The following is a 17,178-nucleotide window of genomic DNA, read 5'->3' on the forward strand; positions in this document are numbered from 1 at the left end:
GATTGCTCCTCCTCATCAATTATTGGGAGTGAACTACATCCACCCTGATTATATTGGCCCTGTCAACACTGGTTTTCCACTTGTGAGGTAACTCCCTTCTCTTCATGCGTCAGTATAATAATGCCTGCAACTGGAATTTTCACTCCATGCATCTGAAGAAGCGGGTTTTTTACCCACGAAAGCTTATGCCCAAATAAATCCGTTAGTCTTTAAGGTGCCACCGGACTCCTTGTTGTTTTTGTGGATACAGACTAACATGGCTTACCCCTCTGATACTTGACACCATCAGGGACAGAACATCAACCATATGACACCTCCCTTTGGACTGCGCCTGTCTGTCTTTTACAGTGCTTGGAAACTGATCATGTAGGACAAGTGGGTGCTCAGCACCGTAAAGGAGGGATACGTCATCCAGTTCAAGTCCCTTGTCCAACCCACTCCCCTTGTCCTTTTCATGGACTCATCTCTCATGACTGTATTGGTTCAGGAAATGCAGTTTCTTGTGGAGTTGGGAGTGAACATCTGCAAGGGGTTCCCTTTTTGGCTACTGGTACCAACCATGAGTCTGGTACCAGACATTCACCAAAGGCTGGGTGGCCCATCTCAGTCAACTCCAGGTGCAAGCTCTTGGGTCACTTCAGCTGGTGTTGCTCCACATAAATTAGTTGGAGCTCTGAGCTATTCTTCAAGCCTGCAAGAAATTTATGTCCACTGTTTGGAACCAACTGGTTCAAGTTCCCAGAGACAATACCACTGCCTTGTTTTAACTGAACAAGCAGGGAGATGCAAGGTTGTCTCAGCTGTACCAAGAAGTCATCCACCTGAGGAATCTCTGAATAAGAAACAAGGTCTCACTGAAAGCCTTTCACCCTCCAGGGGTAGGGAACACCATTGCAGATCCCCTCAGCAGGGACTTTATAGACAAGCATGATTGATTAAACAGAAAGGACAATCTCCTTCAGATCTTCCAACAGTAAGGGTATTTGCAACCAACCTCAACAAATGCAGGAGATTTTGCTCAATGGTGGGCTACAGCCCAGGTTCCATGACAGATGCCTCTCTTCTTCCCTGGTCCAATCATCCGCTCTGTGCTTTCCTTCCAGTTCCTCTCATTCTGAGGGTACTCAGGAAACTGAAAAGAGACGAGGCAACATTAAGCCTCACAGTACCATCTTGTCAAAGAAAGTATTGGTTCATGGACTTACCTCAACTCTCCATCCAGCCCCTTATAACTTTGCATCCACTCAAGGATCTCCTGGCTCAAAACCTGGGCAAGTATCTATATCCCTGCTTCCAGTCTCTCCAACTCACCGCATGGATGATTTGTGTCTGAATACTCCCAAGAGATTATACTCCAGGGAGGTCTAAGCCATCTTGGTGAGCAGCAGAAAGGACTCCACTAAGGCCACATACATCATGTAATGGACGAGGTTTTCAACCTGGGTGCAATCTCACCAGTTACTGCCTAATCACACAGGGATTACACAAATACTGGATTACCGATTAAGAGTCCACTTGGCTTCTATCTCTGTAGTTTACCCACCGCTGAATGGCTTTTCTATCTTTTCTCACCCTTTGGTTTCTATATTTCTAAAGGGTCTACTCAACATCTGCTCTCCTAGTCCACTACCTTGATGGGATCTCAATCTAGTCCTATCTAGGTAAATGGGTTTCTCCTTTGAACCTCTGGCAACAACTGCGCTATCACTACTGCCTATCAAAACAGCATTTTCGCTTGCAATCATCTCTTCAAGGAGATTTTCAGAACTTCAGGGTCTCCTAGCTGACCCTGCTTTTATAGTCTTCCATCGAGACAAAGTTTCTCTTAGGCCACTCTCTAAATTTATTCCCATGGTAGTATCTGTTTTCCATCTCAATGAAGCCATCCACCTTCCAGTATTATTCCCAAAACCCCACACTTCCAAAGCTGAACAAAGACTCCACAGTCTTTTACCTGGCATTCTACCTGGACCCCACAAAGTCATTCAGAACCTCCCCCAGGCTCTTTGTGGCCTATGCCAAGAAAGTTAAAGGTCAAACAGTTACCGCTAAAGTCTCTCCTTCACCAAGGAAAACTGCCCACTTTATTAGGGCTCAGTCCACTTCATCAGCCTTACTGAGCAATAGTACTATACTAGATAGTTGCAAGGCAGCAACATGGTCATCTATTCAGACCTTCTCCAGGCTCTATTACTAAGCTTTATGAAACGACACCAACTTTGGCAAGTCAGAGTTGCAATCCCTTTTCAAATAATCTGGAGTCCCATTACTTGTAAGAGAACTGCTGGTGAGTCACCTATAGTGGAAAGTATAAGTGGGCAATCACTCAAAGGAGAAAAGATGGTTACTTACCTGCACAATAATTGTAGTTCTTCAAGATGTGTCGTGCACATATACATTCCACAAACCTCCCACTTTCCCCGTTACTTTAGACATTAGATAGACTGTGGTGCAAAGGAATGGAGAAGGAGACAGCAACTATGCCCATGTTATGCGCTTAGCTTGGCGCACGAGGAGAGCAGGGGCGTGTGTGGCTTAGTGGTACTGCTGGCAAAAGTCTCTGACTCGACTGCATTGGACATATATACACCTACAATGGAATGTGTATGTTCACAACACATCTCAAAGAACCACAGTTACTGTACAGGTAAGTAACCATTTTATTCTCCTCTGTGGAACTACTGCATAGACAGTCTGTAACTGTGCATTAGGTAAGTTCTTTCCTAAGTGAACCACTTCATATTATCTTTATTGACTCTAATTTTATTGATTTAAGCTTCTTTATCTAATTTATGAAGATCATACATTTGCCATCAGTACCTTATTTTGTGGAAATACAAAGAATAAGCAGGGAATATCAAAGACTAGAGCCTCTCTAAATACTTCAGGCTAAATCCTGAGAGCTGCTGAGCACCCACAGCTTTCACTGACATCAAGCAATTATTCAGCAACAACTCAGGGTTTGCCCCACAGTATTCTTGGCCTTACTAGATCTTTTGCCTGAATTTTATGGGTTGAATTCTCTTCTCATATACCCTGGGACAACTCCATTGACTTCATATGATTGCATTGTACATACATGATAATCCATTACTTCTTACATATACAGACACTATATATATATATATACTGATATTATTTCATAGGAATGAAATCAGTGTGGTTCCACTTGTGTGACTAAGAGTAGAATTTGGCCTGAGATTTCAGATCATTAACTCAAACCTGGAGTAAATCATCAACCGGCAAATTTTCAAAGGAAACTCAATCAGATCTCCACACTGGCACCTATAATTTTACAGGTAAAGTAGTGCCAACTCCAAGTGCTGACGAACCATGAGCCAAGCCCCCAGAATTGATGAGATTGATTTAAAAATGAGATTTAAAAAAAAAACAACATGTATTTTGGATTCTTTTCATTTGCCTTCTGATTTTGAGTCTTTAGCAATTTCACAGTTTCAACCTTTTCTTCAGAACCTAGAAACTTCCTTTAAAAAAAAGAGATTTTCTTGTTGTCACATGACTCCAGGAGCTGGGGCTTTGATAAAAACAACAAATATCATGTGACTCATGATAAAATGGGTGATGGAACACTGCAGGTGTGTCTAAGGTGCCACAAGTACTCCTTTTCTTTTTAACCAGAGTAGTACTTGCTTCATGTTATGCTGAAAGTTATATGACAAGACCATCTTTACTTGATCTATGTCAACTGTTTTTGCTCCTGGCTCAATCCAGCAAGTAGAGGGGAGACACACAAAAAAAGTTCTTGTTTGGGTTTGGTTCATTTGGGTGTACTTGGGGGTGGGAAGAAGCTCCTTAAGTCCTATTCCCTCTGTCTTCAGCACAACATAGGATGGGGAGGGTTATATTTTAAAAAGTGCCTAATCCTCAGTGACTTAGGGTCCCAAGTCCCATTTTCAAAAGTGACTTAGGAGCTCAGGAACAGAGCTAGTCAAAACTCAGAATTTCTGTTTTGTGGGAAATTTCAACATTCCAAACTTGGTTTTCATTTCGAATTGGGATTATGCACTATTGCACTACTAGTGTTGTTATAAAATAATGTAAAAATAATAAAAACAATATAAAAAGGAAAACCAATGCATAAAAGAAAACTTGAAAAGAAAATTCAGTGTTTTCTCAAATGAAAATTTTCCTAAATGGGGGAAAAAAATCATTAAAAAATATTCTTCCATGGGAATTTTTGTCAAAATAGACATTCCGTGAACAGTTTCAATTTCAACAAAAATGGCATTTTTCATTTAGGAAAAGAAAAGTTTTGTCAAACATTTCCAAACAGCACTACTCAGGAGCCCGAGTCTCACTGAAAGTCAATCTTTTGTGACAATGGCAGATGATGCGTAATTTTTTTACCTTGCATATATGATTGTGTGAGACCCCACCAAGGACAGTGTGGATGTTACTTTCTGTTCTAAAGAATGCAAGAATAAGGAAGAATCCTGCTCAGTTAAGCAAGTAGCTGTACCTCCACTTCATACTAGTAGTGGAATAATTTTAAATGGATTTTAACAGCAGGTTGGTGAAGTTCATGCCACATATACCTATATAACTGGGGATCGAACAGAATTCCTAATGCAAGCGCTGAAACAGACAAATCCCTTTATCCAGGGAGCAGACGTTCATAAGTTCTAAGTTTTAGAATTGAAGTTGAGCTAAGAATAGGGGGAAGAGGGCAGTGTACAGACTAGATGATCTCTCGAGGTCCCTTCCAGTCCTACAATTCTATGATTATTATTTTATCATTTGTGTTTTCATCCAAAAATGATACCAATGGTTCCATATTTTTACTTCTGACTCAGTGCCTTTCAGCCATGCAATCCTTCTCTGCTATTAATGAGTTGGTGACTTGGAAACTTACTTTAAATTACAGTGCAGCCTTTGATTTCACAAAGCTCCTCTGAATGCCTCCAGCTAATTGTGTTTTCAGTAATAAATTGTTGAAGAAACCTTGGCTTAGTTGGGTTTGGTTCGATCTGACTTAATTAGAGCTGTTTCAAAGTACTATCCTGTGCCACTCGGATTATTGGTTCTCTTATGTTATTTACAGGACACTACAGAACAGAATGACTCAGGATTTATGGCTTTCCCACACTCTATCTATCACACACCAATGCCATAATTTAAAGTAATGGCATCTTCTTGCCTTCATGCAAAATGATTTTTGCAGATGTGAAGACTGACTAATAGTGCCTTTTTTTATCATATGAAAAGTGGAGTTGAACACACGGAAGGCTGTTTAATCATTTGTGGCGAGCTCCCAAACCTTGATTGATTTTTACAGAGGCTAGCTTTTTCCTACAGGTGGATTACAAAAGCTCTGTAAACGGCTCTCACTTTTTCAACCTCAGGAATTTTGGAGCAATTCATACCAGTGTCGAGTCAGCCTGTTCATTTTATGGCCATGTGTTCTTTTTTGCCTTCGGGTCTCAGTTAAACTCTCAGAATGTCTTGCAGATCCTTGTTTCTGATGCTAAAAAACCTGATGGTATAAGATGCCATCAAATCCAGCCTTTCTCTATGGCCCAACCATATAAAGCAATACTGGTAAGAACCAAAGTAGAACTTTAATATTACAAAGTTATAATCAATAGCTCATGATTTGATCACCACCGGAGTTGCAAAAGCGCATTGGTGTCATAATGTGGAATTTGCAGGTTAGCATTATCTGATAACGTGTGTGACATGCTGAACAATGTGGTGGGGTGCTTTACGGACATAAAACTTGTTTGCTAGGAATAAAAGGGCCCTGGGTCTGAGGCACAGCGCTATTATTTATAGCTATATGTAAACAGGGAAGCCCTTTCAGTTTTTTTGAATTACCAATAGTTGCAGAAGTCTTAACATAATAATCTTGGTAAAACTGCCCAGATGTTTGATATTAAACAAACATCTGTTTTGAATAAAAGATATTTCACTCTTCCCTCCCTCCTCTTTAACATATTAGAGAGGCGGCTGAAAAGAATTGCCATGGCTAGAGTTTTATTTAGTTCTCTGAACACTGCTGTCCATAGTGTCAAAAACACACCAAAAAATAACCCTGGGAAAGGTTAATAATGGCCTTTCCAGTGTCATATTCTACACTTTATGTGTTGTGGTAATTATTATCATTATAGCTGTAAGGATGTCTAGTTATCTTTCTTAATCACATACTATAAAGAAGTGCTTCTGAACACATATCTATTATTTAATCAAAATTTCACAGTTATTGGCATTTATGCTCTGGAAGGGCTGTGTTTATTTTCTGTTTGCATGGGGGAACAGTGCGTCCTAGAAGAAAGGGAGACCTCCATCCATGCCCACTTTAATCACTGTCATATCATGTGACAATCTGTGCTATTAATATCAGAGACTGCTAATACATGTTATTATGTCCTGTTGCCTTGTACTTTTTGCACTCTAGGAAAGCACTTTTATTAACAGATTTAAAAAAAAAAAAAAAAAAGAGAGAGCTAAACTGTCTCCGTGAGTAGAGCTGGGTTCAAGTGCCCTGCCTGGGGTAGGATAAGATGGTCCAGGAGATGCAAAATCTACCCTAGTCTCTAGCAGAATCATTCAAATCATTCAAGTAGCATCTAGTCTCCACTCACTACACTCTTCGGCTGGTCCTTGGGCAGAAAGTGCTAAACCACTGCCCCCAGGCAGTGGCAACCTGCAGATTGAGGACTGACTATATGTTGTATCTGGAAACTGGGCCATGAGCCAGGAGAGCACTTCAAGCATGTGCTTAACTTTAAGCATGTGAGTAGACCAACTGATTTAAATGGGTCTAGACTTGTAAATAGACTTTATTGAGTATGCTTAAAATTAAGCACATGCTGGATTGGGACTTTGGTGTCCTGACACAAAACAGTTAACAGAGCCACTCATCTGGTGTCTGGAATCGCTGTGTAAATGTCCTTCAAAATATTACAGCTGAGGCTTCAGCCAGAAGCTTCATGGTCCATAGGCAGCAGGAGCTGTGCTAAGAGGTAGGCCTGGTCTACGCTGCAGAGTTAGATCAATGTAAAGCAGCTAACGTCGACCTAACTCCATAAATGTCTACACTACAACGCTGCTCCCGCTGATGTAGTAACCCACTACACCAGCCTAATAACTCCAGCTCCGCGAGAGGCATAACACTTAGGTCGATGTAGTTAGCCCTGTCAGCCCTGCATGGGGCTTACAGCTGGAGTCCCTCCCGCCACCCCTAGCAGAGTGGGATCCAGCTGTCAGGGGCTGACAGCTCAGACTGTCAGCCCCCCACACTGCCCCACTTAAGTTGGTGCAAGCGCTCCTGGTGAGGAGGCATACCACTAGCAGAAGGATGGTAGCGTGGACATGAAAAACCATGATAAATACTGTAACTTACATCAACTTAATTTTGTAGTGTAGACAAGGCCTTAGATGGAAGCCAGTCTTTAAACTCACCTCTCCTTCTGGGAGCTGTATCTCCAACCTTATCAACAGCTGTCGTGTCTGACAATTGGTGGACAGTCACAAGAGGGGACTTAACCGATTATTGGTGCTTGCACAAGGAAGCTTTCCTCCAGTCAGACTGGTAAGAGTGATGTGAGGATGGGTTCTCATAAAAATGGCCTTTGGTCTATCTTTCAAGCTGGGATAAAAAGAGACTAAATATGGCAGCCAGAATGGAAGAGATCATAGAGTTTCAGATACTGCTTGTCCCAAAATGCAAGACACGGAGGAAAATTGTATTTGGTAAAGTCAAATTTAAAAAGAAGCCAAATCAGTTTGTTTCAATATTTTGGAATATTCATGTATATTATGATGTCCCAACCCTATAGAAATTTCCAGTGGAAGTCTCTTCCATTTCTCCACCAATTGTGATGTACGTGGTGTCAGTCAGATGTGGGTAGATGTGTAATATGATCTTGGTCTGTGGATCAAGTTGGCCAGCAATCTCAAACTAAGAAAAAAATGTGGTAAATTGGGGATTCTGCGGGAACTGCAAGTTGTTACTTTAAGGGGGACTCCTCAGTATCTTGCAGGACAGGGCTCAAAGTTAAGCTCTAACCTCTTATGCTGCAAAGTGCTGAGTGCCTTCTATTTCTGCTGACATGAGGGAGGGCATCTTGCAGGATTGGCCCCTCAGAAGGGTCAAACAGGCATCAGCTGAGTACTTGAATCTGATCATTGCTCATCATCACTGAAATCTGAGATCAGCTGTTGAAAGGAACTTGGGAAATTTTAGGAAAGACCAAAAATGGGGAAATGATTTTGGAAGGAGCTATTAATCCCATGGAATCTTTCTTATGGCAAAAAAAATTTGAACAGCCTAGCAGATTTGTGAGGCAGCTTCTGATGGGAAAGTCCTCTACCTGACTCTGTAAACTACACATCCATTGTAAACTAAAATGCGTCTAACAGCATTAAGAGGAAAGTAATTTGTTTAAGGACTGTACTGATTTATTCATTAGTTTTTAATCTAAACAATTTCACGTAAATCTTCAAACTTTACAGTGAGTTCGCATACTTGTGCCAATGAAGTAGTATTTCTGTATTATCACAACTGTAATGCACATTTCTGTGGTACAGATAGCATGAAATTCCTAATTTTTTTTGTCTCAGTTGTTTACAATTGATTTACAACCACACCCACTTTGGGCATTAACCCTGGCCAGGAAAGATCTCTTCTTGTATTAGGAGGCATGTTAATGCATATATCTGTGAGACAAATTAATGTATTAAAAAACAAACTCCCCACCCTTCCACAGAAATGTACTATACAATGGAAAAACCAATTACACATCACTGGCACTACCTCTTCCATTCAGTTTAATATATTCCTGACATATTGCTTATTCTTAATTTGAAAATATGCATCCAGTACTCATTCTTGTATTGATGGCACACTTGCATTTCATAGGTATGCTAATTAATTTAACATATAGGTGCAACTATTGATTATTCCATAGCAAAATGAGCAGACCTACTGCATAAAGTATTTTTTAAAGTTCATCTCTATTAATTGTTTCGTGACAGCCAGGCTTTTTGCTAATGTGATTAAGTCCCGTCTAGATTCCTGTATCCTAAATTAGTGATAGCTCCTGGATGGAAATTCATATATTATATTCCTCAAGTTTCAAGTTAAAAGCAAAGTGTGTTTTAGAGTGATACTTATGAACCTGCAAAACCAGGCGTAGTGGGCTACTTGATACCTAGATAACTGATTGGCCAGACAAACTCATAGGAAGGTAAAATTTGCACCCTATTAACTTGGTCTACACTAGGGAAAATATTTATTTCTAACAGGTGTCAGCAATGGTTGCTGAACATGGTTAAACTGCAAGCACGACCAAGACCAAAGCATGTTCAGCATTTCAAAATTCCTGCTAGAACTTGCTCTCAGTTGGCACAGAGAAATGAAGAGGCTTTCCCAAGCACACAGTCAGTAAACTGTGGCTCTAGGAATAGAACCCAGGAGTCCTGACTAACTATTGGATGACACTTCCTCTCAGAGATGGGAACAGAACAGAGGAGTCTTATGTCCCCGTCACCTGCTCTAACCACTAGACACACTACATTCTCTAATAAAAGGGTGCCACTGAGTGTCTGAGGAGGCTCTGTAGATGAGATTTTATTGATGCACATTGAATGCTAGAATTTTTATCATAGCCATGCTAGTTGTGGATTCCAAGATTTTCAAATTGCCAGTGCTGTTTTAAAAATATCCCTTACATATGTCAAATGAAGATTTCTGCAAGGAAGTGAGTTAGTGGATGTGATTCACTGAAACACTCGAAAGCTGGCTGCTTTGGAAGTCAGTCGATAGGAAGAAGCTTAGTGATGACACAGGACTGGTATAAAGGACAGGGCAGTGGACTCTCAGTGAGAGATTCTGTTCACCAATCTGAATGTTACTTCGTGTCTGTTTACAGCATTCAAATGTAAATGTATTTGTTGCCTGTAAAAACCAGGGAACTAATAACATGAAACCTTCCTGCAGCGTTTGGCTTCCTTTTGGACATTTCCTGAGATATTGCTGTTAAATTGCCTAGATAAACACTCCAACTTCCAAAGCCAATCTGTTAGAAACAATTTTGGGGTTGTGTGAGGCAAAAGCCGGAATAGACTGAAGGGTATGGAGGATTGAAAACTGCAACACAAGCCTCTCTTCCAACTCCCACTGGCTATCTTCATTCAACTGCTGCCAGCATGAGTCCACCAGGGAAGGTAGGAGGAAGAAGTAGGGAAATTAAAGAAAAATGTCTTTGTGGCTAGAGGAAATCCACTCATTTCTGGGCCAAAAGGCCAGCTTGCCCCCTCTTAAGTCAGACAGAAACTAGACCTAAGGCTGTGTTGTTTGTTTCTGTGTTGTTCTGATTATTTGTTCAGTTTAGTTGCTAAATGAGGAAATAGAAGAGAGAGAAAGTATAAGGATGCAATAAACAATAGTCATGGGACCATCGCCTTAGCACTCACAGTCCTCTTTTCCCACCAAGGCAACCCATGTGTGCTGTGGAAATTATAACAACTCAGTACTTGGCAGGGACCTGCAAACATATGGAAGGATCTTGACCTTTCCTCAGAGCAATTTAGAGCAGTGAAAAGATCCCAGAACCAAGGTAAGAGCCTTTTGGATGTTAAAAATCTAAAGAGGTTTGTCAGGATTGTGTTTCCTCTGCTTACTATGTCAATGCCCCTAGAAATTCACCAAAGAAACTGTTTCAACATTGGAAAATTGGTTCTTAAGAGATAATGGAGAAATAAGAGCTGGGAAAAGAAAATGAAGGCAAAGAAAGGTTTGATTGTCTGGAGGAATGCAACACTTTGATACAGATCTTATCTTCTGACTAAATTTCTTCCAATCAATAGAGTGAGACAAATTATTATATGGTGTAAACTGGTGCAGTTCAATTAGCATCAGTGGAGCTATGCTGATTTACATTAGCTCAGGATCTGGCCATGTACTTGTATATCAATGTATGGAACATAGAATCATAGAATATCAGGGTTGGAAGGGACCTCAGGAGGTTATCTAGTCCAACCCCCTGCTCAAAGCAGGACCAATTCCCAATTAAATCATCCCAGCCAGGGCTTTGTCAAGCCTGACCTTAAAAACTTCTAAGGAAGGAGATTCTACCACCTCCCTAGGTAACGCATTCCAGTGTTTCACCACCCTCCTAGTGAAAAATTTTTTCCTAAGATCCAACCTAAACCTCCCCCACTGCAACTTGAGACCATTACTTCTTGTCCTGTCATCTTCTACCACTGAGAACAGTCTAGAACCACCCTCTTTGGAACCACCTCTCAGGTAGTTGAAAGCAGCTATCAAATCCCCCCTCATTCTTCTCTTCTGCAGACTAAACAATCCCAGTTCCCTCAGCCTCTCCTCATAAGTCATGTGTTCCAGACCCCTAATCATCTTTGCCCTTCGCTGGACTCTCTCCAATTTTTCCACATCTTTCTTGTAGTGTGGGGCCCAAAACTGGACACAGTACTCCAGATGAGGCCTCACCAATGTCGAATAGAGGGGAACGATCACGTCCCTCGATCTGCTGGCTATGCCCCTACTTATACATCCCAAAATGCCATTGGCCTTCTTGGCAACAAGGGCACACTGTTGACTCATATCCAGCTTCTCGTCCACTGTCACCCCTAGGTCCTTTTCCGCAGAACTGCTGCCTAGCCATTCGGTCCCTAGTCTGTAGTGGTGCATTGGATTCTTCCGTCCTAAGTGCAGGCCCCCTTGTTGAACCTCATCGGATTTCTTCTGGCCCAATCCTCCAATTTGTCTAGGTCCCTCTGTATCCTATCCCTACCTGCCACCGTATCTACCACTCCTCCTAGTTTAGTATCATCTGCAAATTTGCTGAGAGTGCAATCCACACCATCCTCCAGATCATTTATGAAGATATTGAACAAAACCGGCCCCAGGACTGACCCTTGGGGCACTCCACTTGATACCGGCTGCCATCTAGACATGGAGCCATTGATCACTACCCGTTGAGCCCGACAATCTAGCCAACTTTCTACCCACCTTTATAGTGCATTCATCCAGCCCATACTTCTTTAACTTGCTGACAAGAATACTGTGGGAGACCGTGTCAAAACCTTTGCTAAAGTCAAGAAACAATACATCCACTGCTTTCCCTTCATCCACAGAACCAGTAATCTCATCATAGAAGGCCATTAGATTAGTCAGGCATGACTTACCCTTGGTGAATCCATGCTGACTGTTCCTGATCACTTTCCTCTCGTGTAAGTGCTTCAGGATTGATTCCTTGAGGACCTGCTCCATGATTTTTCCGGGGACTGAGGTGAGGCTGACTGGCCTGTAGTTCCCAGGATCCTCCTCCTTCCCTTTTTTAAAGATGGGCACTATATTAGCCTTTTCCCAGTCGTCCGGGACTCCCCCCGATCGCCATGAGTTTTCAAAGATAATGGCCAATGGCTCTGCAATCACATCCGCCAACTCCTTTAGCACTCTCGGATGCAACGCATCCGGCCCCATGGACTTGTGCACGTCCCGCTTTTCTAAATAGTCCCGAACCACTTCTTTCTCCACAGAGGGCTGGTCACCTTCTCTCCATGCTGTGCTGCCCAGTACAGCAGTCTGGGAGCTGACCTTGTTCGTGAAGACAGAGGCAAAAAAAGCATTGAGTACATTAGCTTTTTCCACATCCTCTGTCACTAGGTTGCCTCCCTCATTCAGTAAGGGGCCCACACTTTCCTTGGCTTTCTTCTTGTTGCCAACATACCTGAAGAAACCCTTCTTGTTACTTTTAACATCTCTTGCTAGCTGCAGCTCCAGGTGCGATTTGGCCCTCCTGATTTCATTCCTACATGCCCGAGCAACAGTTTTATACTCTTCCCTGGTCATTTGTCCAGTCTTCCACATCTTGTAAGCTTCTTTTTTATGTTTAAGATCCGCAAGAATTTCACTGTTAAGCCAAGCTGGTCGCCTGCCATATTTACTATTCTTTCGACACATCAGGATGGTTTGTCCCTGTAACCTCAATAGGGATTCTTTGAAATACAGCCAGCTCTCCTGGACTCCTTTCACCCTCATGTTATTCCCCCAGGGGATCCTACCCATCAGTTCCCTGAGGGAGTCGAAGTCTGCTTTCCTGAAGTCCAGGGTCTGTATTCTGCTGCTTCCCTTTCTTCCCTGTGTCGGGATCCTGAACTCGACCAACTCATGGTCACTGCCTCCCAGATTCCCATCCACTTTTGCTTCCCCTACTAATTCTTCCCGGTTTGTGAGCAGCAGGTCAAGAAAAGCTCTCCCCCTAGTTGGCTACTCCAGCACTTGCACCAGGAAATTGTCCCCTACATTTTCCAAAAACTTCCTGGATTGTCTGTGCACCGCTGTAGTGCTCTCCCAGCAGATATCAGGATGATTAAAGTCGCCCATGAGAACCAGGGCGTGCGATCTAGTAGCTTCTGCGAGTTGCCAGAAGAAAGCCTCATCCCATATGTCACTGTTGAGTAAGGAAGTGGGGTATGGCTACCGAGACCAAAGATCATGCTGCACCTAGGATGGTGGGGCTCTGGACTATAGGGACAGATCAGGGAACAACTGTAGACTTCCCCTAAGAGATCAGCTGCTCAGGTTACTGTGTTCTATGCTGCAAAATAATTTATTAAATACAAGCTATCCATGTCTTACTGAGAACAAGAATACACTCAAATCTAATGTTTTCCCCAAATCAAACATTTGTATCTGTTTTCATATATAACAAAGAAAAATTTAAAAGAAAAATCCGGGGTGGGGGGAGGGAGTGTGTGCAAATCCTGACACTAAAGTTTTCATTCTACATTTCTACAGCAGATTGGGAATTTTCCATCTGAGGAATTTTCTGATGGACAAATCACTTTGCACAAAAGTGAAATTTACCCTGGAAAATATTTCCCATCAGAAAATTGTTCCTGGCTCTGGCTCCCCCACTCCTTGGCAGCCTGTTGGGTGGATTGCGGTAGATCCCCACTTTCCAGGCTCCTTGGCTCCGGACAGGAGAGCTACTGATCCCAGAGAACATATTTTATTTTAGAAATGCTAAACAGTTCCAGTAATGGGAATGTTTTAGTGTTTCCAAAATAAAATATTGCAGGATTTCAGTTCTGTGAAAAATTTTGAGTCTCTGACTTTTCATCCTGATTTGGGATGAACATTTTTCCAAAGATTCAAAAATTTTCATGGAGGTGAAATTTGTTTTTTGGCCAGCTGTGTACATTTCTCACTAGGCTCATGAGCACAATGAGATGATTGAGATAATTAGCAATCAACCTTAACAGTTAACTGGTTTTTCTCTTTTTTCTTCTGTCCGTCTGTCTGTCAAATTGGGAAGAGAGACAAAGGAGAAATATGGAGGGGAACTTCCCCTCCCTCTCCTCTTTGCTTCGATGATTCTAGGAAAGAAAACAGAAAAGGCACTTAATATATCTATGCCTCCTATTCCCCACATTGTTTCCTTATCCAATCTCTTGAAAGCACTCAACCCTTTGATTCCTTCTTATACCTCTCTCAAGCCTTCCTCTCTCCTGCTCTTCTCCTAGTGTTTCAAGTTCTGCCTCCGAAATGTCAACATTTTAAAAATTCTTAATGATGCAACCTGTGGTTACCACGGTAACTAATTTCATTGCCTAGGTGGCAGTGATCATATGATGAGTATTGCCATTGAAATTTAGAATAATTTTCTTTTTCTTTTAGACTGAACTAGGCCTTCCAGAGTGTTCCACTGTCTCTTATTCTACCCAGTGAGGAAACCTATCAGGCGTTAAATTAGGACGTTATTACAATCTGCTGGGGTTTTTTTTGTTAGCAGGATAGAGAATGACACCTCCCTTCCCTGAAAAATAAAACTACTAAAACAAGAAGTCACTGATTTATTGTTGACCATTCTGAAGCTTTCTACATAGTCTGAGGAAGCCATCGCTGCCAATTGCGTGTAATGCAGCTAAATTTTATTTACTGTTTAAAAATGTGCATTTCAAATCAGTTTTTAGGGGTTGACATGAGTGGTTAGAGGTGCTGCCAGATTCTCATGTCCTTACTCCGATTCTACCCAGGCAACTAGTACACTCAGTTGTGCTTTTTGCTTTGCTGGTTGTCAGTCAGTGTTTTTGGCTGGGCTCTGTAACTTGCCTTAGCTCAGTTAGCAAGGTGCTTAGAGACCATGGAGGTAGGCATAGTATTAAAACCTGACTAGATTAGGATAGAATTCGCTATCTTTTTACTTAAACCAGCAGCATTAGGGCATGTCTACATTTGCCATTTAAAGCAAAACCACGGGAGCATCTACACTTGTTAAAGACTTTTTGCGGTGAAACTCGGAAGTTTCACTGCAAACAGAAAACCACCTCCGTGAGAGGCGTACAGCTCTTACTGCTGATTCTTTTGGGGTGCTGTGCAAGTGAAGACACGTTCTTCCTGTGTAAACTGCTTTTAGCCTCTGGAGGCTATCCCACAGTGCCTAGGTGACCACTCTGGCCAGCACCTCTGCTGCTCTGACGCCAGGTAAACGGATGTCCGCCCCTCCCCCTGTAAAGCTCTGGGAAGTTTGAAACTCCCTTTCCTGTTGCGAGTGCTCATCTGGCCAGGTGACCACGGCTGCTCCATGCAGCAAACGATCCCCTGCTTGGAGCAATGATGAGCCACTGGACTTGATCAGTGTTTGGGGAGAGGAGGCTGTGCAGTGCCAGCTGCGTTCCAGCCGTAGGAATTTCAATACCTGCTAGCAGATTGCATGCAGCTTGTAGGAGAAGGGGCATAACAGGGACACTCTGAAGTGCAGAGCGAAGGTGAAGGAGCTGAGGAACGCCTACCACAAGGTGAGGGAAGCAAACAGTTGGTCTGGTCCTGCGCCCCAAAGCTGCTGTTTTTACAGTGAGTTGGATGCAATCCTAAGTGATGACCTCACCTCCATTGCAAAGAGCCCAGTAGATACTTCTGCATGTCTGGAGGCAGGGGAAAGTGGCCCTAGCCAGGAGGAGGAGTCATAGATGAAGAGGAGGAGACTGAGGAAGCTGTGGAGCCCGGTGCTGCATGTGCTCAGGGCCCCTTCTCCACTCTGGAGGTGTCTAGCCACTGTGAGCGGCCACTGGCCGCTGAGGCGGAGGCAGGAGAGCAGAGCTCTGGTAAGTTGCTTTGCTCTGACAATGCATAAAGCAGGTAGCGGGCATAGGAAAATACTAAGGTGACTGTTTGTGTGCTGGGTGCCCTCTGTTCACGCTTGCCCTTTTCAGAATGGTTGTGTGCAATAAACCCTCTAACCTGGCGTTCCCTCACCATTGCTGGGCTCTTGTGCACCAGGGGTGCTTCACTTCTGTCACCGAGACGGTGATTTCTTACCAGTGGTGTATTGAAACATACACAGTGATTCCTGTATGTATGTATATCAGTAATATGTTGCTTTGGTCTCCCCAGAAATGACTGTGGAAGACCCACCCCCCCACTGTAGCAGAGTGCCTGCAATGCATAAGAAAGCGGCCAAGATGCACAAGGGTGGACATGTTTCGTGAGGAAATGCATGATAAAAATAAATGGAGAGAAACCATGACAAAGTGGAAAGAGGGAGAGAACCGAGACTGAAAAGAGACTAATGCTTTCCATAGGGAAGCCACGGAGAGGCTAACCATGTTTTGGAGCATCAGACAGATACGTTGCATTCTCTCATTACACTGCAGAGTGACCTGATCCGTGCCCACTCCCCACTACAGCAAATGCAGAATTCTTTCCCATGCACTCCCCAAACTCCCACTGCACATTCTTATAGGCTCACTGCAAATTTTTTCCATTCCCCCCACAATCCACACCTCCAGACAGCTTGTCAAATGACAGCTGAAGTTATAAACAGCTGTGAGGTGTACGGGTCCCCCACCCTATTCACCACCATCACTGAGGGTGGATATATGTGAATGTGGTGTGTTCTCTTCTTTTTTTTTTTTAAATAAAAGCACAATTTTTTCAAAAAGAAGCAAGCTTTATTCGTGTGTTCACATTTCTGCACATGTCATCACAGCTCCAAGTCAACTTCATCTTCACTGAAATCGCAGACAGAAGCGCCATGTAGCACAGCGCGTGCTGTTAACACTTTGTTTCCCAAGCACAGCAGCAAAGTTTAATGATTTTCATTTTCAAACTTTTCCCTCAAGGCATCCCGGATCCTAACTGCCACATGTCGTGCCCCTCTAAGAGCCCTGCTATCTGGCTGCTGAAAC

General features: G+C 42.8%; 1 long non-coding RNA gene across 1 annotated transcript in view; it reads left to right on the plus strand.

The window, feature by feature from the left end:
* Positions 1 to 16,926, plus strand: part of LOC119566220 — a 60,882-nt gene extending 43,956 nt beyond the window's left edge. The window contains exons 3-4 of the long non-coding RNA XR_005225302.2: positions 10,458 to 10,580; positions 16,385 to 16,926. This is a non-coding gene — a long non-coding RNA (uncharacterized LOC119566220). The remainder of the gene's footprint in view (positions 1 to 10,457; positions 10,581 to 16,384) is intronic.
* Positions 16,927 to 17,178: the final 252 nt, after the last annotated feature.

Source organism: Chelonia mydas, chromosome 6, assembly GCF_015237465.2.
Source record: "Chelonia mydas isolate rCheMyd1 chromosome 6, rCheMyd1.pri.v2, whole genome shotgun sequence".
Classification (NCBI taxonomy): domain Eukaryota; kingdom Metazoa; phylum Chordata; order Testudines; family Cheloniidae; genus Chelonia; species Chelonia mydas.